Consider the following 24,696-nt stretch of genomic DNA (forward strand, 5'->3'; position numbering starts at 1 on the left):
AAAAATCCTAACAACTGCCTTGCACCATTATTAAATCCAAATAATTAGGACTTTATGTAATAGGTTTGGTTTTTTTTAGGCATTCTCAAATGCTTTTCTTCTGTATTTGGGAAAAAAATTCAAGTGATGTATTCATATCAGATGATTATGATGAAGGTCTATTTCGGTAGTAGCACAGGAGAACGTTAAATAGCAGCTAATAAAACTAGACATTTTTAAAATCAGTAGACCTGAATAATTTGTATGGAGGTATTTTAATACATTTGGCAGAGAATCAGTCTGCACAGCTAGTGAGGATTTTTAGTACATCTTGAAGAACTAGGGAAGTTCCAGGGAACTATGCAAAAATTTTTGTCAATACTTAAAAAGAATAAATGCGATGACTTAAACATCTATAGGCATTTCAACCTCACATTGATCTCAAGCAAAATAAGGAATGGTTTCTAGGAGTACTACCTCATTTTAATGAAAGCAATGAGAACTGAAATTTATGGAAAATTATCATGCCAAGGCTAACTAGATGCCATTTAATAAGAGTACATATTTGGTAGGAGAAAGGTAATTTCAGTAGTATTAAAAATCCAGAATAATACTGGAAAGACTTTTAGCTATTAATAATAATATTTTGATGTATAAAAAATTATTACATTCAGTAATGAAACTATTAAATAGACTCAAATCTGAGTCTCATGTATGTAGTTCATGGGGAATAATAATCAGTGGTGCTTATTTTATCAGTGTCCCACAAGCCTATGGCCCTGTGATTTTTTTCCCGACCTCTGACCCTTCTATCAATGATAAGAGAAAATATTTAGACAGTTTTCAGTTAAAATGATTGGAACATCAGTAAATAAGGAGAGAGCCACTGTGGAACCCAGACTGCTCAAGAAACTGGGTAAAACTAAATAAACTGCAAATTTCAGTCCAGGCAAACGTAAGACACTGTTCTAGTAACAACTTCAAGTCACTGCTACAAGGCACAGAGTTGGCCCGCCACCTGAAGTTGGTCTGAAAAAGACTAGCATGGATAACTGGCCGGGAAGAGCTCTGAACACAGGAAGGCACATGTGGTTCTGGTACAACCCATGCGCACAGAACCAGGGAAATATACTGTATGGTTGTTACTTCTGTCCTTGGCACAGATGTAATCAGTTCTGGAATAGTGTGTCTACAACTCAAGAAAGATTGTTGTAAAACTGGAAAAGGTTCAGAGGAAAGCAATGAGACTGATGAAAGGATTGGAAAACATTCCTTGTAATGAAAGACTCAAGGATCTTGATCTATTTAGGCTATCGGAGAGAAGTTTAAAAGGCTACTTGATCACAGCTTATAAATAACTATGTGAAAAAAAGAAATTTGATAACACTAGACTTTTCAGTCTGATGACAAAGTATAACAGAAGCCAGTGGTTAGAAGATGAAGTTGGAGAAACACACTGGAAACTTTATATCAAGATCAAATGCTTTTCTCCATTAAAATCTATGCTATAGTTAAGCCCCCTCAACTCTCCCCTTTCTCACCCCCCCAAAAAAAAAAAAAAGTAATGAGTAATTGAGAAAAGTTGTGGTGCCCCTCGCATACAGGGGCAGACAGAGCAGATGACCATAATAGCATCTTAGCTTTATAGGCCAGGAATCGACGGCTTTGACTGCTGGCTTTGCTGCTCTATACTTTCTGACGCCATCACTGGGCAGATCCAACCAGCGCAACGGTAATGGGAACCAGGTGGAGCCTCTTTGTGTCGCACAAGGGAGCTTCCCCCTGAAGCTACATTGGTTACCACCAGGATTTCACTGGACTTTAGGAATTCATAGAGTATGAAAAGCCTGTGTCGTTCGTATTGACGCCTATCATTTCTCATTATTGCAAAATTCATTGATATTTCAGTGGTTAGAAAACTCTGTCTGCAGGGGTGAAATGTGGTAAATTTTATGTAAAGTAGATATAACTCCCCCGCAACACACACCTTATCGGTTCCAGAGAAAAGAAAGGAAATAGAAAATTATGCACAAACACATACAGCTCTGTTTAAGTGAGGTAGAGTGCTAGAGAGAGCTAACTTCTTCTGCCTGTTGTTTTTTTTTTTTTTGTGCTCTTGAGGAGAGAGTAAGTCTGAAAACTTTCCTTCCATCACTGACGGTTCTGAATTACCATTCTCGTTAGGATACAGGTGGAGCAACAAAGGAAAGATAAATGCTAACAGGGGGAAAAAAAAACCCTAACACATACAAACAATGTACCATATGCAGGACACTCACCATATGCCAACCTCACTTTTTTCCTCTCTCTCTAACATGGTCCAATAATCCCAGACGTATAGAGGGTTATTTGCACTGTCTTCTTTAGGCATCTGATGGAGGTGCTTTGAATAGCAGCTGCCCCTCACCCTCTAGCTCAGCCTCTGTCTCTCTGCCAGCAATGAGGGAAAGAAAAACACCAGGTTTACTCTTTAAACTGTGGCTAAGTTAGATACCTAGGTTAGCCTGAAGTTGTTGTATGAATACCACTGTTTTCTATTTTTTTTTAAATCATTGCTACAGACAAAAAAATAGTTATTTAAATTTCAAAGATATAAAAGTGCAGAAAAGTTTGCAAATTTATGGTGAGGTCCAAGCTGATACAGTTCATCTATTGGCATTCACAAAAACACACTGATTCCCTTTCGCCCCAGCAAAAGTACAGCCTTCAAGTTGGTTTTACAAACCAAGTTGGCTACCTGATTCTGCTGGGTGAAGCACAAACGTTTTCATAAAATACAGAAAAGAACATTTTACAGTGTAAGTCCGTTAAGAAAAACCTCAGAGGAGAAAAAAAACTGAAAAGAAAAAGTTGCGTAGGAAATGGCAGCTCCTGCAGTTTGCAGAAAGTACTTCCCTTGTAAAAGCAATGAAAAAGCGGTGAGAGATCAGCATCAGGCTCTGTAACATTTGAAAATAATCTGTTTTTCTGAGGAAGACTCTTACTTCCTTTCCTAAATAAATTGTCATTTTCCTTAAATTAAAAAAAAAAAATACACTCTGAACACTTTGCTGCTTAACATCTGCTAATAGATTCACTATATCCTTCACTTGTACTGGGCGGGACTGCAGCACTCCAAGCGAAGCAGAGCGTGTGGATTGCAGCACACCATAAAGCTGGATGTTTCACAACAGCAGCAAGGCAACTTTGCATAAATATTAATGAATGACAGTGAAGAGGAAATTCTGCATCTTCAATACAAGGTCTTTAATTCTAAGATATATCAGAATGTTCCCTATACTTCTAGAACCCTTCTGTTAAAATGTCTCTAACTCTAGGGACACATTGTATGAGGCAGTTATGCACCATTTAAATGCAAAAAGTGCACACTTTACTTGGAAAAAGATGTGTGATGTGAAGTGTTTTTAAGAATAATTGAATGATTTTGTGATTCATTAAATGCTTTTTCCTCAGCAAGCAAGTAATGGCTTTTCCACGAAGCACCCAAAAGGTGAAAAGTCAAACAGTTAGAAGGAGTAAAGCGTCCTTGGGAAAAGGATCATTTACAGAGCTTTTTGTTTTATTCCTTATCTCTTTTTTGTTCCAAGAGGAATAGAACAATGAGGGAGGAAAGAAATGTGAATAATTCCATGTAGGAAATTAAAAAGATTGAGTGCTGGGCACGAAAGTATATGTGGCAGTTGTCTATTCTTTGGTTTAAGAGGAAATTTAGAAAAATTGTGGCACCTAAGGCTTATTGAATATGGCTTCACATGCATATCCCTGGTGAGACCATGGGATCAGTTCTTTTATGGGAGGAAAAAAAGAGCTGTTTTCATATACCCAATATATCTTTAAGCTAAAGTGTAAATCTTCAGTTTCTTTCCCTTTCTTTTCTTTTACTTTTCTCTCATTTTCTTTTTCTCTTAAAAAATAAAGTAGGGAAACAATACACACCTTGACTCCTGCAAAAAAGATCTTTGGCAAAATCACAAGACGCCTGCTTAAGTAATACCCAAAAGGTAACTCCATGCATTCCACTGGCCAGAAATAATTCACAGCACGATGAATCCACAAGAAAGTCAATAGGATATTATAACACTCTTAGGGGAGCTGTAGCCATAAGAGCAATGCGAGGCAATGCCTTAGCATGAGCTATCACTTTATATATGTGCTGTATACATGAGCATGAATTATATTACAACATTTGACACGCTCTGGCTTTTGATCTAATGTGACTTATGACCTCTGTCCTATTGTGACCTTTATGCCTAAATCTGTAGAGAATAGTTCAAACAATAGAACATACATGATAGATGACACCTAGATAGATGTGTATGAAGAATATAAACACTCATGCTCAGGGCAATAGCTAGCCAAAAACTGCCAGAGATTAGGAAGATACTTCCCCTGGTATATGATATAAAGAATTTTCTTGCACCTTCCTCTGAGGCATCTGGAGCCAGGATACTAGTCTAGATGGACCACTGGTCTGATTAGATGTGGCAGTTCTAATATTTCTATGAAGATATGCTAGTGTGGAAAAATACAGCTTATACGTTTCATAGAAAGTTCTGCATAAGACAGGAAGGGCTCTTTGACCAGTGATAAAATCCTTGTGAGCTTTCAGCTGAAAAGACAGTTGAACTTAGTATAGATTCTGTTTCCACCCAGATCAACAGTGATTTCCAGTTGATTTCAGTAGGAGCAGGAGGAAAGCCGCAAAGAAGCCTCACATACTGCCTTGTATGGGGTGAGCACTGAGATTTCCCACAAGCAGATCAAAAATTAGTAACAGTCCCTGCAGATCTGGGGTCTCGTGAGATTTACCAGGTAGCCAGGGTTATTTCCCTCCATGGCAAGGAGAATTTGAAGATAATCTTTTAGGGCTCATCTTTATCAGCCTCTGCTGCTGCTCTATTTTTCAACAGATTCTATTTAGTTAGCCTGTTCCAGCAGCTTTTCAGCTGCAATCTTGGACTCTGAAGTCTGGCTTCCTGATCATCAACTACCTGGCTCTGCATAACAGTCCAGGGAACAGACATTCGCATGCAATTAAATTGCTCTCCAAAAGAAAACTGGAGAGCTAGAGGTACTGTTGGCATGCTGTAGAACAGCAGGAAGATGAAGAATCAACTGACAGTCTATACAGCAAAAGGCTGCAGTCTTTGGCTAAAATGTAGAATTATACTGCATCTTGGAAAAAAAGTATGGACAGGAAAGCAGCCATGGAATGAAGGTATCCATAACACCTCGGCTGGAAAAGTTTTCAGCATTTTTCACCAGATGGATATAGGCACATTAGTAAAACTTTGCTCATAAATCATATTTTCAAGATTATTGTCGCAGCCTTAAGACCTGAAATTTACTATGTATTTATAAACCAGAAAAGATATTGCTTGACTGTACCAGGTGTAAATGTAAATTTATAAATTAATTTAGCTAAACTGACTTAGAGACTAACAGAATAGAGCAAGGATGGAGTTTGATTTTTGCTAAAACTGAATTTATTTCAGTATAATTCTCGCTTATTAGTTAAAATGAAAAAAGTTACTGAAACTGCACCAGAGCCTTGTGTAACAGGATTTTTATTTGTTTAAGACAAACTGTATACAGCTTGACTCTACCATACTGTTGGTTGGCCAGGAGCTGTGTAGAAAATATAAGGAGTTTACCCCAAGGAAAATGTGGTGTAGGACAGAAAGGTACTCTATTAAGCAAGCCCCAGAGATGGCAGGCTGCCCTTTCTGATGGAATATTTACATATATGCAAGCTATTAATACCATCTCCTTTGTATGACAAAATAAACAACCCTTGGGTCAGTCAACTCTCAGGTGATGCCTGCCATCTATACATTAGATATTTCTGATGTGCTACTGGCAGTGTGATGCAAAGTGGTGTTGGAAAGTGAGATCCTGCAACTTACAAATTGGATGGACTGAATTTTGCCATACTCCTCTCATGATAACTGCTCTTATGGGGGACAGATACAGCGTTTGCTAACTTACTCTGTCTTAAAACCCACCAAAACATTATTACAGAAAGTGGACAAACTGTAAATAAAGCCCATTTTGTAATTTATTACATTTTTCTTGGTGTATTTCTGCTCTGAGAAGAAGTAAAACTAGATATTGTTGTGCTGGTTAAATAATATAGAGGTTAAAAACAGGTTAAGTGGTGAAAAGATTAGGCATCCTGAACTGAGATTCACCTCATGTAACTTAAGCCATTTGTGGCATAGACGACAATAAGCAAACTTGCAGTTGGAAGAAGCAGACACTTCCAAGCACAGCTCGTCCGACTTATTGCAAATACCTACTTTACAGAGGCGCTCCCTAGACTCTGCTGCCTAAATCTCCAAAGAGCTCTTGGTAGCAGAAACAGAGGTCAGTGAAGAGGTCAGCTCTCTCCACCCTGCTGCAGCAATACTGTTGTCCCCAGAGCCCTGAGAAAAGACAACGCTTCTCTCACTGTTAGACTATCAGGAAACAAATCTACAAATATGTGGATTGCCACAATATCCTGTCAATAATCTAGCTGAGGGGTTAAACTGTACAGTTATCTAAATATATAAGAAAGCACACGGGTTGTAAAATAATAGGCTGTCAGCAGCACATGCCAATCTATTTAGCATGAATTGAGACAGAGAGGCATTACAGAGAGAAAGCCGACACCAGTGGAGTTTCTATTCCCCCTATGACACTGAGCATGAACCTTGCCTCCAGACCCTTTGTCTTCACACTTCTTTGACATTGTTCCTTTCCCTGTGTTCCTTCTGTCTCTCTGCTTTCAAACTGTTCCTCAGACACCTGGGCTTTTTTTGATAAATTTCCTAAGCAGTGCTTTGGAACCATGCATTTTTGATCTCTCAGATGTATGAACTGAGACATCGTATTTAGTTTAAAGAAAATAAAATGTCAAAACTCAGTATATACTCAGAGCAGAATTGAATGATATAATCTGTTTCCTGGAAAGTAGTTACACTGAGCAAATAATAGGGATTTCAAAAAAAAAAAAAAAAAAAAAAGGAAACCTGAAAGAGTGCAATGGATTCTAGTCGATCTAAAACACATTTTTATACTCTTACCCATTCATACAAAGTAGTCTGCTGATTCCCTTTTTGTCATGCTAACATGGTGCATCCTCTTAAAAATATCTTTGTACGAAAGGCAGCAAATGTGATAACAGATATCTAACAGTAAGAGATGGAAGCGCAGGTCAGTACAATGATTCTGTAGCAGGAAGACAAGTAAAAGCTATAATAAACAGAAAATTGGCGGATAAATAAACTGAAATTTCATAGGGAGTTCCTTAAACAAATATAAGGATAAAGATAAAGCTTACTTGCTTTTTGATAATGTGGCTCACTAGAATTTCTTAAAAAAAACCTAAACAGCTTCATGATAAGAGAGGAAGTTTTACACCTTAACTGGTTAAAGGAAAGAGACACAATTCAATGGCTAATTTTCAAACTGGGAGGAGGTCTCCGACTGAGCCCTCAGAGATGCCTACATAATCTACTACATAAATCTGAATTGTGCCTAAATATTGCATCCTGTGTGCAGTTCCACTCATCTGAATAGATAAATTTTCTGCTTGTCACTATTTGCAAGAAAAAAAAAAAGGGTAGCAACAGAAGATGAATCTCATGGAAAAGGAATCTACTGTGAAAGGCTGCTTAAAAGACTAGGACTTAGCTTAGAAAAGAGGCAACAAGGAAGCAGTATGACAGAGGTCTTGAAACCATAAGTGGTGTAGAAAGGATCCATTAAGCAATGACTTTGTCTCCTCCAACAGAGGAACTGGTGGGAATCGAATGCAGTAGGTACTAGCTCCAATCTGATCAGAGGGAGGTAGTTTTTCATATAGATGGAACAGATGTTGCAGATCCTAAAAGTTTGCAGGGATTCAAAGAGTCACCAATGGAATTCACAGAATTAAGCAGTAAGTGTCCGAAGTGTCCCTTCACAGTTGCAACGCTACAGTGTTATCTGCAGGCTGTTATTTTCTTCACCATGGACACAGGCCAGGTTTGGCACATTTGGATCCAGAGAAGTGGTTTGCTCAGGCATACTGCAGGCATACTGATGTAGTAGCTGTACGGCCTCTTCAAAAATTTTATCCTTGATTGTCAGCAGTCCAAAATGTTACAACATCTCCAGAGTAATTCTTTATGTAAAATAAAGGGGAAAAGTCTGTTTCATATAGATATTTATGAGAGCAGTAGAGTCAGAGTTTTGTTTTTACATTTTTTTGAAAAGCAGTTCCTCTTGTTTGATCACTGTAGCCAATCCCAAGCTCACATGTGGGCAAAGAGCAGAATGCCATCAGCACCACATCTTAAGCTATGTAAATGCTCGCAAAATGGAGGAAATAGAAGTGATGAATTAAGTGAGAGGCCTTTGTTATGATTCTTTTAGGTTTTAAGGGTGAAAAATTGAGAATGGATCTCCTCAGAGAGGAAGGAGAGAGAATGGCACATCTAAAGGACGCAATTTATCATCCTGAACACTGGTGACATTTCCATAGGCAGCTGAAGACTAAATATGTCTGTTTTTTTCAACTTGTGCTGGTAGAAGAAAGGAGCCTTATGCTCTCATATTTAAAAGGGATATCCACAATAAAGTGAGCATAATTCAGTACACAAACTACTAGTAGAGTTGTAGTTAGCATGCTTAGCTCCACAGCATTTTCCTGTGTGGTTGTTTTGGGAGGAAAGGAATTTGTTTGTTTTTGTGTGCATTTTTTATGTTTTTTATTTAAGAGGCCTGTGATGTGTTAGAAAGTATCATGCGCATAGAGGAACTGCAGCTCTTCCTGTAAATTCAACGAACTGGTATTTGCTGAAAGAAACCTCTGAATGATTTACTTTTTTCACAAAGAGAGGTGAAGAGTAGAAGAGGGGTGGGAAAACAACAGATTTTTTAAATTATATTAACACTCAGTACCTGCAAAAGCATTTGTAGAGAGTTACCCAAATCTCTTGTGGGCATTTCAGCATGAGTCCAATACAGAAATACACCAGAAACGAATGACTAGTTGATTGGGCTACGGGCCAATCTCAGCTACAACTGTATGGTATCATAAAACACCTTGGCCCCTTCCACAAGAAGAAATAATCAAGTCTCCAAGATACTGTGTTCCCAAGCAATGTGGTTTTTCCAGATAATTCTCATTATCTGAGTCACCGTTAATTTTCTTTAGGCCAATATACAGTTCACATTCCTGTTACAAAGGGCAACACCTTAAGAAAGAACTGAGATGGTCAGAAAGCAACAGGAAAAGAATGCTAGAAGCAATAACTTCCTCCAAAGACACAGGAGTCACTTGGGTGTTTTAAAAACATAGGTTAGATTCAACCAGGAGGCTCAGGAAGCCAACCTGGTTTCCTCCCCCTTGGTTTTCTCCCCAGTGTGGAGCCAGCAGTTCCCTGGACAAGCCCTGCCAGCAGCTTGCACCACTGCTCCACTCAAGCAGTCTCTGTCCTTCTCAAGATTCTGTCCAACTGGGAATGAATAGTGTTTTGTTACTAAAGTTATTGCATTAAGAGTCACCACCATTGACAAGTCAGTAAAAATTTCTCCCTATGACTTATTCTAACCACACAAATCTATCAGAAAAAAAGACCCACGTTCCTATATAAAGTTGTTCCAGCAATTATTTTAATTAAATGATTATTATCTTCTGTATGTTATTAGAATACACAGTAGTAGCCCAATGCTTGCAAAGATTTACATTTGTGTTGGAATAATATTCATGAATTGGGAATTAAAAATCTCACTCAAACGTGCCTTCACACAGTGGGCCAAATAAAGCAAAGTCGTTCAACAAGGGACTTCTGTGTTAGAGACCTTGAAAATAATGACTTAACAGTATGCTAACTTGTTGAAAAGAATCTCATCAGAGGTCTATCCAGCTATGACATGTTATGGATTTACTTTGGACTGAGCCAATGGCCTGAGGTATGCCATCACGATGAAGGAATACAACTTGAAAGATATATATGTCTGTTTTAAGTAGGAATGTTCATTCATTAGCTCACTGCTTCATTCACTAAGCTATGCACTAACTGCTACACAAATGAATGATTCAATACAGATGCCTTTAATACAGCACACAGCAGTAAGTAAGGAGCAAGGTGCTTGCCGTCATGACTCTCCTGGTGAGATAGGGAAGCAATTTCTTCATGGCTGTGTTGCAAGGCAGCAGACTAAAATGGAAGAAAACAAACTAGACCAGGTAAAGTATTCTTTAGTCAAAAATGACTAGCACATTAATATGCTGATAATCCTTCCTCACGTGTCTTGGATATATGAATTTATTCAGAAAGAGGAGCAGGGGGGAGAAGAGGTAAGTCATTTCAAGGTCCAGGCTGAGAAAAACTGTCCAAAACAGCAGCTCCAGGGGCCTCTGAAATAATATACATGCTTTCATGGTGCAAAGTATGCTAAAGTGGGTCATGCAGTTTATTTCCACATGTTCCCACCCTTGGAGTGTGTCATTTTCTAAATGATACAGATGAAATCTTTGAAAATTTTCTGTATGAGGCCAAACTGTGCAAAAATGGGCAAAAACTGTGCAGAATAATTTTTTAGGATGTAAAAGCAGAAGAAACAAATAAAACCACGTAGTCCCTGTATTTAGAATTTTAACTGTTAATAAAATAATTTGTCAAAACTCAGAGAGAAAGCTTTTTCTCTTTCCTGGAAAGTTTCCAAGTTTAAGAAATATTCTAGAGGAGAAATTTTAGCAAATATCAAACATAGGCAGGAGAATCACAAGAGGAAGCAAAGAAAAGACCAAGTGATGTAAATGATAAAAGTTTTCAAGAAAAGGATGGTGAAATGGCTGCCTATTTGAGGAAACATTAAATTTTACCTATTCTTTCGTTAAGTCATAAAATGTCGTAACTAAGACTATTAAGAAATCAATTTGATAACCAGCTCTAGAAGGTGTTTTAATAAGAGGGCTTAGAATATAAACTAAAGAACATTCCCAAAAGGAAGCAGTGCACAAATTTTTATTTTTTAATTTTTGTAACGAAAAAGAAGTCTGCCTATTATGGTAGAAACAGAAGAAAGTGCATTAGATAACATTATATACAGAAGTGAGCCAACAGAATTTTCTTTTAGCCCATACCTATAGAACAGAAAATATGATTCACATTTGAACCTGTGGACCTTCCCAAAGATTACTATGAAGCACTAGAGGACTTAAGTTTTGTAAAAGTATACATGTGCCACTGCAGCTTCATAGCTATTTTTCATCATGGTTTTTCATCATAGTTTCTCTTAGGAAAAACAAACAAACAAGTCCCAAACTTTTAATGGCCCTCCCTTGCAAAATAATGTAGCTGCTAATACTCCTGTTGAACAGTGGAGTAGAATGAAGTGCCAGTGGAGGGCCTGATTTAAGAAGGACAGAAGGTCATAAACACACATGCACTACATTTGTACACTTTTTTTCAGTCAGACCCATCTGTGCTCCAGCTCTTTTTTGAATAGCTAAAGAAGAACTGCACCTCTGCATATACTACCACTGTATCTCAAATCTAGTATTTTTTTGCTGTGGACACCGTGTTTGATATGCATACTTTTAACTTAACTCAGACTCACCAGTCTAGACAAAACTACACCAAACAAAAATGATTTGAATTGGAAAAAATAAGGAAGTCAGATGCACTCAGAAGCAGAAACACAACCTTTTGTTGGCGATGCATTAAAAACAGTCCTCCTTTCTTCTGTCATTTAACATCATTTTCTTTTCCCACTGTATTTTTTATTGTGATAGTGGCATTTGGAGTACATATTTATACTGCTGTCTTTTTTACCCCAGTGTACCTTGGTTACTTTTTCTTTAGTGTTATTATAGCCCAGAGATGGCTTTTGGCCCTCTACCTTGACCAACTGTAGGAATTAGAGAATGGGAACAAACAATTTCCACATCAGTGAAAATACCTATCTTAGACTGAGTGTTCTTCTGAGAGATATGTTGCAGCTCAATTTAAGAATTGCAGCAGATGGAAAATCCAGCACATTGGTATGTCAGAATTTATTCCAGACATTAATTAGTATAACTTGATACTTCTGCTGTTTCCAGGCCAGAACTGTCAAAGTTAAATTTTCAGAAGTTCCATTTTTACTGTGAACTAGTTAGTAATCAAGCAAGAACAATAATTGATTATTGTCAGTTGAGTTGAAATATTTTATTAGTTAACTAAAGAGAAATGATCAAGAACGTCCTTCCATGAAAGTTCTTACATGATGTGATAAAGTCTCCAACCTCAAGTCAATCAGTTGAATTTCTTTGGTAGCTCAGTACAGGGCACATTTTCCAGACCTCTTTTTTTTTTTTCTTGCAGCTTTCTTCTGAGCTCATTTCAGTTTGTCAGTGTCCCTCTCAAAGTGTAAATGCCAGAACTGGACAGAGTATTCCAAGAATGCTTTTTCTAATGACACAGACAGAGGGAATATCACCCTCTCCATCCACATGCCCTTGCTTAGGCATGAAAAGATTGCATCTGATATTTTAATCACAGCATCACGCTGGTAGCTCAGTTTGAAAGTATTATTTGAGTCTTTTCTAGAGTACCTGCTCGAGAAGATTCAGCACTACACAAATTTTTTGTCCTTTGGCCTCCAGTCTGCCTATGCAAATATATCTTGTTTTAATGAATCCATCCTAATAAGTACTACAGAACAGCTTATTCCTCTTTTGTCATCATTAGTTGTTTGTCTAACGATTATGTCACCTGTAAGTTTTGCTATTAACATTTCCACATTTTCCAGGCTTTGCTAAAGATACGCCACAGTATTAGACAAAGATCCAATCCTTACAGGACTAAATTAGAAATATTTTCCCTACATAGCTATTCCACATTTATACTTATTTCTTTAATGCCTCCATTTTAATTAGTCTTTTAACTTTTTTAATACATTTCAATTGAAAATATCAGCATTAATATTTTCTAGTCCTTTGCCATTTTCCCAGCATTCTATAAATTAAATAATGATTAATATGCTGAAATAAATCACCTTTGGCTACATCAAGGCTGTTATCTGATCCTTCCAAATGAAAAAAAAAAAAAAAAAGAAAAACAAACAAAAAAACCCACCTAACGTATGAGTTCAGCATTGCTTCTAGCTACCAATGGGATAGAAAATATTTAGCTTCAATACAAAAATCGATCTTGGTGTCTCATTCTAGAATAACAGATGTATATGAGTATATCTACCTTTTGCACACCATGATCAATGTTTTTACTATTCTTGCTGAGTGTTGGATTTAAACCATTACTAGGATCTTATTTTTTAAATATACTTAAAGTATTGTTTCTTATTTTCCTCGGTCCTCTACAGAGTTTTTCAAAGATACTTCCAGTTTCCTGTATCAATTGTTCACATTTCCCTAGAGTTGCTTTTAAGCTCACTGCTATTACTCTTGTTTTTGCATTTGTGATTTTTTAGTGCTGCCTTCATTTTTCTTCTCAATCAATAGCATATTTTTAGTCTGGAGATATCTTTTAAGTATGGCAAAATAGAGTGTATTTTGACACTGAATTTATCAAATATGAATTATATTTCACAGTTTCCTGTTTAAATGTTTCCTGCCACATAATTTTACTCACAGTTTTTCTCAATCTTGAGAAATCAGTTTTCTAAAAGGTCCAATATATACATTGCTAGGAAAGTGTTGTCAAAGCAGATATTGGTGAACCACACAGATATTTCTGATGGGAAAAAAATAACAATGTCCTTCTTCTATTTCCCGAAACACACATCAAAATAAGGATAACTGTAAAAATACCCCGGATTTGTCTTTTTGTTTGTTTTTAGTTTTTCTCACGAAATTAAGTTAGTAATATCTTGTTTTCTAAGGATTTATCAGTTTAATGCATCAGCTTGCACTGATTTGTCCTACAGAAAGACATGTGGTAATTAAAAGTTTATCCTAATCACAAGATCATTTACCCTGCTCTGACCGATGTCTTCTGTGATCTGGAAAAAGTCATTCAGTCACTCTATGCCTCAATTTCCCTTCAGTTAAGTGAAAATAACTGTTAATATTGCATATACATGCATAAAGCCAATAATACCAAAGATTTTTTATTTCCTTTCCTTTTGTATGAAGAGTTCAAAATATTACAAAAAACTGGTTTAATACATTCTGCAGACTTTTCAAAGGCTGTATTAGTAGCACTGTAATTCATTTATGAATCTGTGGATTCTTTGACTTTTCACTGAGTGTCACAAAAAGTAAGCCTAGGCCTTGTTGTCTGGATCTTGAATTTGACTGAGCTGTGTTAAAAAGTTCATACAGCTAGGCATGTGACAGCCTTACTGAGTGTGCTGAAGAGCACTACTTATTCCTTCCAAAATCAAGAGTAACCCGGCATTAGATTCTCCCTTTTTCCAATTAATGGCCCAGAAATAATTTATGTGCTTTGAAAAAAAAATAGACTCACTAGGGGCCAAACCCACACTGTCTCTTGGAGATTCACCAGTGAAACTGGAGAGAAAATAGACATAATTTTTACATAATCATTGAAAAATGGTGAACGTAAATGTGAAATACTGCTTGTCATCAGTCCTCACATTCTCAATTTATATTAGCTGATCTGACTAGCAAGTTAGTCTGTACACATTTAATTAAAGCGTACATAGGACAAACACTAACCATTTCATACAGGCCACCAAGTATGTTTCTGCTACCACAGCTTCGAAAGTGACTTGTTCAGATTTAGCTCCTATGTCAAGAGCTCTTGTTTGTTTTTTCCTTTAGAAATAGCGAACATATAGCTGGCATACAAGCATTTCAGTTTTGACGGGACTGATTTTGTCTTTTTTTCCTACCAATTACCACAGATCTCAACTCAAATCAGAGTACGTAACATCTACCTTTAAAGTACACAAAGTTCAAACTCCAAATCCAAACATTTTAAATCTTAGCATCTGATACAGATTTTGAGTGCTGAGGAGCTGGCATTTCCATTCTAACTTGAAGTTCCGTGCAATGAAAATCAGGAACATCAGAGTTCACAGGTTCTTTTGCATGTGTGTACACCTTTCACTGTGTTAAAATAAGCTTATATAATCAGGAACTTGGTCAATAATATCTTCATTTATGAATTTGACTATTTGGCTGAAAATGCCCTATTAATTTTAGTTCACTAAAACATAACCCAGCTGTAACTTGACCCATTTTGAGTAGCTATACTTAAACCAGTGTTGTGTTTTTAGTACTAAAGACTGATAACTTGATAGCTCCCCAGGGATTTGTTGGTTACGGTTTAAGCACTGAGCTGACATTACACGCTATTTTTCTGAAAATCCCAGCAGTAATATTACAGATGAGATACTGGTATGTCAAGATATATTCAACAATTAAGTTGGAACGTGGATATCTTCAAACATACAGCATCATTCACCATCCTACAATTCCATTCATTTTTAGATCTCTTTAATCCTATGAAAATGGAACTGTAAAACTGAAGAAAAACAGTAGTTCAGGAGTGCTCTTTGGGCCAAGACAAAACCAGCCTGGATTCTGTCACCCTTACTGATGGCAAACAGTAAGTTACACTGTAAATACTCCTCATTATTTCAGTATGAACAAAGGTCACAGAATGTGGTGCTTAGGGATTATATAATAATTTTTCATCTGCATTTCTCAACATGTTTAGCATGCAGAACTCATTCATTCCTGCTCCTCAGCTGGGACGCTGATGTAAAGTTAGATCAAATGAGATATCCTATATTATTCAACAAGACAAAGGGAGCCAAGAACCTCATTTCTTTTTCTGAACTGATTTCTATAGGACAGGGTTGTATTCTATTAACATTTTTTCTGCTTGACATTTCCCAAAAGCTACATTTCAAAGAAAATAGAGGCCCACATTGTCTATTTTTATTACTGTCATTTCTTAGACCATCAATGGATGCAAGCAATGATGCTGTCTGATCACGACAAACACTTTAGTTCAAACACAGAAGAAAAAAATTATCATAGGTAGCAAATCTATGAATCTGAATGATTTAAGGCTTTCATTCAGATTAATGGAGGGTTTTATTCTATTTCCCAGAATTTATGTGTTTGTTTTTTCATAATAAAGGAAGTTTCCAGCTTCTGGTAGTGAAGATAGCCTTGACAATGTAAACCAACATACTTTCATCTTGTTGAGCCCTCATCCTTACCAGCTAAAACAATAGCATCAAGCACAGTTAACTTCCCCCATTCATCTTACTGGAGTGTCAGCCTTGAAGCATAAACATGCACACTTAAGTACCAACACTGTTAACCAATTCACTGCTTATTATAACATGAGAAATAGCCAGTCAGCACAATTAGTGGCTGGACATTTGTGATGTTCATGCCATGCTACCGCTTGAAAATCTTTAACAAAGTAATGTATTCAAAATTAATATATTGAAATAATATAAATATGAATATAATGAAATGTTAATAAAAAATAGAGAACTTAGAGAAAAGGTCATCCAGGAGGAGAGCAATAGCAGAGACTGTGAAGAAGGCAAAATCCCGACACATCTGTCATTTTATTGAGTCACTCTACCTCTGTTCAGGTGGACTTTTGAGTACTCATTGCAAACTCTTAATGCCTGATAGAAGAGGCTAAACTCTGGCCTCCTTACCTCGAATCTCTGAACTGTAATATGAAACCACAGCCACAGCATCAAACACAAATGCCAAATCTTGCCACCAGAAAGAAGGAAATATTCATGCTTTGCCAATACTGCCAGCCTGACAGAGGACAAGGCTGGTAGAGGAAATCAGCCTCTATTATGAAAACACTTCATGAGGTCCCCAAACAATGGAACAGGAACCAAAAGCATATCCCTGATTCCTCTCTCTGTATTGTTCAGTGCTCAGACCAGGAACAAATTAATCTAATTAATACACACTGCGTGTACCTGGTTCCTGGATGCGTATCTGTGTTTCCCACTAGAGATTTTCCTTTTCTCCTCACCTGCACTCATCTTCTGAACAGAAGTTTATTGGCAGCTTTTCTCAAATCTTTTTTGTGCCTACATTTTCCCACCCCTGCATCTTTCATGAGGATACTTCAGATCGAATTTTTTTACACTGAAAATGCAGTTAAGAACAAAATATGTTTTAAAACTGCTACAGTATGAAGAAGTGGGGTGTATTTTTTATGTAAGAAAAGTGAAAAGCACCGGGAGTTTGCATCTTTCAGAAAGAAAATGTATTTTCAAACATAGTCCTGAGAAGACACCTTGGCTGTTGTTTTTATTGAACAACACTTGACATAAATTCAGTCAACAGTCATCAAGAGCGCCTTTGCGTCAAGTCCGTATGGCCTTATGTTATCAGAAGCTTTAAAAACAGATTTCAAAAACTGCATTTACTTTCACTGTAATGGTTTAACTATTGCAGAAGGAATCTTTTAATCTAGTTTTCATTGAGAAGACGCTTTTTGCTTTCAGCACAGTTAACAGATACAGCTAAGTTCTACACGACTTGCACGATTATTTTGTTACTGCATTTCTATTTAGGTATGCAGAGCAGCACGCAGAACCACAGTTTGTGTGGAGAGCACGAACGAAGGCAAGAGAAGAAGATACCAAACTGGCAGCGATCCCAAGCTGCTCACACACTGATGTTCAGGACAGCACATGTGGGTGCCACATGAGCAGGTGAAACTGTGATCCTACATGTGTGGAAGGGAGAATAGTAATTAAACAATCAGATGTGCTAAGTGCATCATGCTGGGACACCCCTACACTTCAGATGGGCTGCGAGGGTTGAAACCTGAGGCAATAACTCATGAAGCAGCCAAGTTACAGCTATGATCATAAGGATTTCCGTGAGGTCCCTGAAGTGAAACAATGCCCGTCATGTCCTGACACACTCCCCAGCAGTGTGCCAGACGTTTCACCGCCTCAGGCACCCTTCAGCTGCTATGACGCTAAGATTTCACTCTGGATTTGTTCCAAAGCTCCTCTCCTGCATGCCTCTACGGGCTGCAGCCCTCCCCAGCGAGAATCCCCGTCTCTGCCTGCTTCCCAGGGCGGTGACTTGTCCTTGCAACGGGGCGAGCCCGGCATGCCGGGTCCCCGACAGGGGCCGGGCCCAGCGGGCTGAGAGCTCTGCCCTCTGCCGGGCCAGCGCTGCGGTACCATAAGCCCGGCACCGCTGGCTGGCGGCGATGGAGGGACACAGGGAGCCCCCCGGCATGGAGTTATTTCCTTCTGATTTTAATTGTGGCTGCCGAAAGGGTAGTGAAAGGGGTTGCAATAAAGCCGGAGGAGTTAAAAGCTGTGCTTGCTTTAACAGCTGTCAAAAACTTTCATTCTAGTGCAGCCTGGATTTCTGCTTCCTATTTCGTCCTTTCCTCTCCATTTGGACTGATAATATTTGCCCAGAAATCTTTTTTTTTTTTTTTTTTTTAAACTAGAATGTGATCATTATGTTAAAAATAATTATTATCATTATTTCTTTTGATGTAGAGGCTATACTGCCTGTAGAACACAGGTTTAGGCTTTGCACTATCAATGAACTATTAACCTAAACTGCATGGACATGCTATGCCAAATAGCCATGCATTTGTTCAGCTGGTCCCGGCCCTTCTTAAAGCAAAACACGGGGAAGTTTCTCAAGAAGAGATACAGCAGAGGGTCACAGAGGGCACCTACCCCTCTGCTCCAGCCCTGACCTGAGGAGCACTGTGGGGCCCCGTCGTTTCTCCTGTCCAACACTACACGCTCAGAGGGTGTTGAGCACCACAGCCCTGACATTGCCTCTGAGAACTGCAGTCACGTGAGCAGTAAATGCCCATCAGTGAATATTTCATTCCACTGTCTCCTGCTGAATGCAAAGCAGCTTGGAGCTTTGCCTCTTGTGATAGAAGCCTTGTGTACCATGAACCCAAGACCACCTGCCTTTTCTTAACCATGCATAGAATTGCCTACCAGGAATCCCAATGTGTTTTATATATCATTAATAAAGTTAACATTTCTATTAAATACTGCTCCTTTCTGGGATTCTCACTCAGCCTTGAGGATAATAATCAAGAAAAAAATATTTCTGTCACATTATTAAATGTTTGATTGCAACAGCAGAGGAGACTCTGGTAGCACAATGCCACATTGGCATCTATCCAGTATGGGAAATTTTTTCCATAGTTTTTTTTTTTTTTTTTTTCCCAAGTCAATATATTGCAAAACAGTTGCTTTCTGTAATATCACAGATTTATCCAGAGTTTACAATGCAATCATTACTCCTTGCTATTGGAAATGATTTATTTAGCCAGTTTTGGCCTTCAGTCCAAAAGGCTGAATGCCAAATCGTTACAGTGTATCTGGTGTTCTGTTGTCAGAAAATATGATCTAGCATTAAGATACTACTCAGAGACTCTGAAAGCCAGAGAAAATAATTGCGGTAAATCAAAACCTCATAAATACTTTATAAAGTTGTTTTTAATATCTGTCCTTATGTGTGACAAAAAAGTACCAGTTTACATGCAATGAGAATACATGAGTTTGGAGGCTTCATTTCCTCTACTGTCTAAGTTTTAAAACAGTATTATAGTCAATCCCATATTGATGCAGAAGTCAGGTGGTTGTTGTCACATTATATTTTCTGGTACTACTGCATTTTAAGAAGCCAAAAGACAGTAAACTACTTTTCTAGATTTAACTCCAAATGATGTATTTTCTTTTATCTTTTTTCTTTTATTTTTTAAGAGAGTACTGAGAGTATAAGAACTGTATACATGGCTCTGAAGTTGAGGCCACAACCATGCAAGCATATACACACAGCAAATGCTCAAGGCAGTTAAAGAAAAGCACATGCCGAAGACTTAGGAGCAGCTGGCCCCAAATTCTGGCCTCAACACACCATGTGAAACTGAACATGTGCGGACTAGGTTTGACTCCCTTCAGATGCCTCTGGAACACAATATCTCACTGGGTAAGAAATCTGTTCTGTCTTCCCAACTGCTCATGCCAATAACTTAATATTTTTCCACCAACAAATCCAGAACAATTTTCCTGTGTAGCACGTCACTGTGACAGATCACAGTGATTGCCGGAAGCTTGGAAATGGCAGTAAATCTGGGATGGATATTAAATTGAGTCTGTCTAGAGGCATGGGAGGCATGAGGGAGCAACAGGCAGAATAATAAACTCAAGCAGAGATCATGTCCAGATCTTTCTCTGTAAGTCTTCCACTTACTTATTTTTGGAGAAGCAGAAATCTATCATTTACCTTTTGCGGTTATAAAATTGCTTACCCACAAGAGAAGTGGGGGCCAGAGAAGTTGCTACCTCACATCATATTGAATAAAAATTCAGAAGCAACTAACCAATGCAATATGGAGAGGTGCTTTCTGCAAAAAGGAAACCACAAGGTCCAGGAGGGAACATTGGGTCAAAAAAGGGGGCTGAGCTTGGAGGTAGAGCTCAGCCTGATATCACTCAGTTGACACTAACAGTTTCAACCATGGCCGTATTCCAAAGGAGGACAGAACTTATTTGATCACACTCATGCATCACTGTGAAAGAAACAGAAGGCAGTGAAAACCTGCCAAGCTCTGATGTGCATGATAAGCTATAGAAGCAATAGCAATTTCACTCAGCTTTGTATTTTTTTGTTTGATTGCATTATTGCTTTTTTGGTAGTGAGGAAGGAGACTGATCTATATGTTCCAGGGTGACCAATAACTTTGTGGGCATGGCTCAAAGGAATCAATAGTCCTATTTTATGGATTGTAAGCAACTTTTAATAATGTTTCATGCTGAACAGTCAGATTCTGACATATTCAGAATCTTCAAACAATTTTGAAAATTCTGGCCATCATACAGGCCTCTTTCTAGCAAAAGTAGTAATGGCATCTCACCAAGAAACCCAAAGCAAGGAAGAGGGAATCTGAGGACCACAATATACATAGTACGTTTGCTTACATCCTCCTATCAGAGCTTTTAATCCATACCGGTTTCCTTGTACATCAATTTGTTTTTTGAATAAGCCAGCCCCTCTACTGACTCTGCAATGACAGTCTCATTTCAAAAAAAATTGAAATCATTAGCCTTAACAAATGTTGAATCAAAACCCAACTCTCTAGAAAAATGCTTGGCTTTGATCCACATATGTCTTAAGATAACAGACCTGCAGAGTATATTTCAGCTTAGGAGATTTTAAATATGAATTACTCCCAGTTTATCAGGATTGTGGAATAAGAACTTTCCAGCTGAAGAGAGCTTACAGTAGTCTTTCACTGCCCTCAGGGTTTGATGATGAGTATGAAATGAAATGCTAGCAGTGTAAAGGGGAAAACATGAACAGTACAAGAAACAAAGTTTTCTTCACTTACATTCAACTTCTAAGAGATAAATAAAGCTTTGTACCAACCAGAAATACTTTTCAATGAAATATCCTATTCAATCTCTTTCACTAGGTGATCCCACACTGTCTTTTCTTAGTGGCTCTGCTTTGTTGAGGTTATTCTTAAGTTAAGAAGAAGTCATCATCCACATTCTTATTCAGAAGTATCATAGAATGGCTTGGGTTGGAAGGGACCCCAAGGATCATCAAGTTCCAAATCCCCTGCCACAGGCAGGGCCACAAACCTCCAAATCTGGTACTAGACCAGGTTGCCCAGGGCCCCATCCAACCTGGCCTTGAACACCTCCAGGGATGAAGCATCCACAGCCTCCCTGGGCAGCCTGTTCCAGCACCTCACCACTCTCTCTGTAAAGAACTTCCCCCTGACTTCCAATCTAAACCTTTCCTCCTTGAGCTTAAAACCATTCCCCCTTGTCCTATCAAACACAGTTACAGGCATCAGCTAGAGCTGGCAGACACAATTCACACAGGTAGGCATGATTTTTAGAGTTCTACCACTACAAACATTCTACTGTTTTTAAAATAACAGTTCCCTATTCAGTTTAGCTACAATTTTGGGTGTTGAGTAGTTCTGCAACTTCGTCCTCCACAGACTCTGCCATCAGACATCCAGAAAACAAATAATACACAGTTGCTAACTGCTTCTCAGAAGCCAGTTTTAACAGTCACTTGGTACCAAGCCCAGGAAGCAGAGGTAGGAAGATAACGTCAGGCATCATGAAGATGCTATACATACAAGACTATCTTTCCATCTTCTGCAGTCCCTCAGTACAGCTTCCAAGCTCTGCAATAAGTGAGAACAATTCCTTTGCTACATTACGCTGATTCAGCCCTTTAACAAGTTCTCTCTGGATGCTGATTTTTTTTTTCTGCTAAAATAGGAGATAAACATGCACACAAAACATTTCATAATTAGATTTGCCAAAAGGGTTCAGGTTATCTCTCCTTCCTGGGGAAGAGCTCCTTGATAGCAGCCCTGCGGAGAGGGACTTGGGGGTCCTGGTGGACGAGAAGCTGGACATGAGCCAGCAGTGTGCGCTGGCAGCCCAGAAGGCCAACTATGTTCTGGGCTGCATTAAAAGAGGAGTGGTCAGCAGGGAGAGGGAGGTGGTGGTCCTCCTCTATTCGGCTCTTGTGAGGCCCCATCTGGAGTACTGTGTTCTGGCCTGGGGCCCCCAGCACAAGAAAGACGTGGAGCTCTTGGGATGGGTCCAGAGGAGGGCGACTGAGATGATCAGAGGGCTGGAGCACCTCTCCTATGAAGAAAGGTTGAGGCAGCTGGGCTTGTTTACCTTGGAGAAGAGAAGGCTCTGGAGAGACCTCATTGTGGCCTTCCAGTACTTGAAAGGAGCGTATAAACGGGAGAGGGAACTACTGTTTACATGAGTTGATAGTGGTAGGACAAGGGGGAATGGTTTTAAACTAAGTGTCAACGGTTTACGGGCGTTCGGCCTGGTTCCGTGACGAAGGGGACGGGGGATCCACGGGTCCACGCCCCAGGAAAAGGGAAAAGGGGAAAAGGGAAAGGAGATGGCCCTGAGAGCAAAGAACAGTGGCAACAATCTGAGGAGAAACAAACTAATTTACTAAATAAGATATCGGAATGCAAAACAACACACTATAATACAATATAATTACAATTTAAGCTGATAAATCCAATACAGAGAGAGAGAATACCCTTTTTTCCGCCATCTCTCGTCTTGGCAGCACCTCGCTCTCCAGCTGTCTTATCATCGGTAGTAGAGTAAGGCCTCCCTTGATTTTGGGACATTCTCTCTCTCTGTATTGTCAGAGCAGTCCCAAGTGTAAGTACAGGCTAGGCAGAAAATGGATTGAGAGCATCCCTGGAGAGAAGGACTTGGGGCGCTGGTTGATGGGAAGATCAGCATGAGTCAGCAGTGTGCTCTTGCAGCACAGAAAGCCAACTGTATCCTGGGCTGCATCAAAAGAAGCGTAGCTATCAGGTCAAGGGAGGGGATTCTCCCCCTTTACTTTGCCATTGTGATGTTCCACCTGCAGTGCTGGATTTAGCTCTGGGGCCCCCAGCAAGAGAAAGATGTAGAGCTGTTGGAGCAGATCAAGAGGAGGCCATGAAGATGCTCAGCGGGCTGGAGCACCTCTCCCACAAAGAGAGAAGGAGAGGAGAGGAAAGGGGAATGGGAATGGGGAAAGGGGAATGGGCAAAGAGGGCTGAGAAAAGGGGGAAAAGAGAAACAAATGATGCACAGTGCAATTGATCACCACTCACTGATGAATGCCCACCTGGTCCCCAGGTAACAGTGGCCTCCCCAGCCAACTCTCCCCAGTTTTATTGTTCGGCATTGTGCCACGGTATGAAATATCCTTTTGGCCAGTTTGGGTCAGCTGTCCTGGTTCTGTCCCTTCCCAGCTTCTTCTGTACCCCCAGCTTCCTCACTGGCATGGTAGTATGAGAAGCCAAAACATCCTTGACTTAGTGCAAGCATCGCTCAGTAACAACATCTGTGTGTTATCAACAGTATTTTCAAGCTAAATCGAAAACACGGCACAATACCAGTTACATTCCCAGTTTCTGTTGCAACCATGAGTTTTTGAGTTCTGATTTTTTTTTCCAAAGGTTTAGAGGAAATACTGATGACAATAAAAATTCTTTCTGTTGTTAACTATCAGTGAATACTTCATGAGGAGCAGGGATAGTTAGGCATGTAAAGAAAAGAGAATGTTCAAAATGGAGGAAAAGAAATTTTCAGTGAATTCAGTTTTCTGATTCCAGATGCCAGTATTTGAAACTCTTCTGTACTTCTATGCAAGATGATTGGATTGCTATTAAGATGCTTTGAAATACTTTCTCTTGGTAAGGTTCTTAATTTTTAATCTCACAGAAAAAAAAAAAAAAACACAGCAATATTATTCCAAATACAATGCTCTCAATCCAGAAGAAAAATGAGTGCTAGCACAGTAGGTGGTCGTCTCCCTACTGAATCAATATCAATGCCTGCACCATCTGGATTTTCCTTGGAGACCTCCTATCCAAGAGCTGACAAGACCCAACCTTACTTATTTATGAGACAAGATCATAGCCAATGATTATATGAATGCAAGCAAATATAGTAACATTTGTTAAGTTTACAAATACTGTATGAGACAACTAGTGTATAAGTAGGCTTTATGAAATTCTATGTCACTGAAATTTTGTGTACTATTCAGTTTGCATACCATTTGCAGGAAAAATGTACCCAGTAAATAAAATAAGATTTCATTTTTGTTGGAAAAAATATATTAAAAAAATATTTTACTACAAATAGATTATGTTTTGCAGTTATTGCCTGTGCCCATTTTTTTTATCCTGCAGAACATCCAAAAACAGTAGGACAAGT

This window comes from Numida meleagris, chromosome 2 (assembly GCF_002078875.1).
Source record: "Numida meleagris isolate 19003 breed g44 Domestic line chromosome 2, NumMel1.0, whole genome shotgun sequence".
NCBI lineage: Eukaryota > Metazoa > Chordata > Aves > Galliformes > Numididae > Numida > Numida meleagris.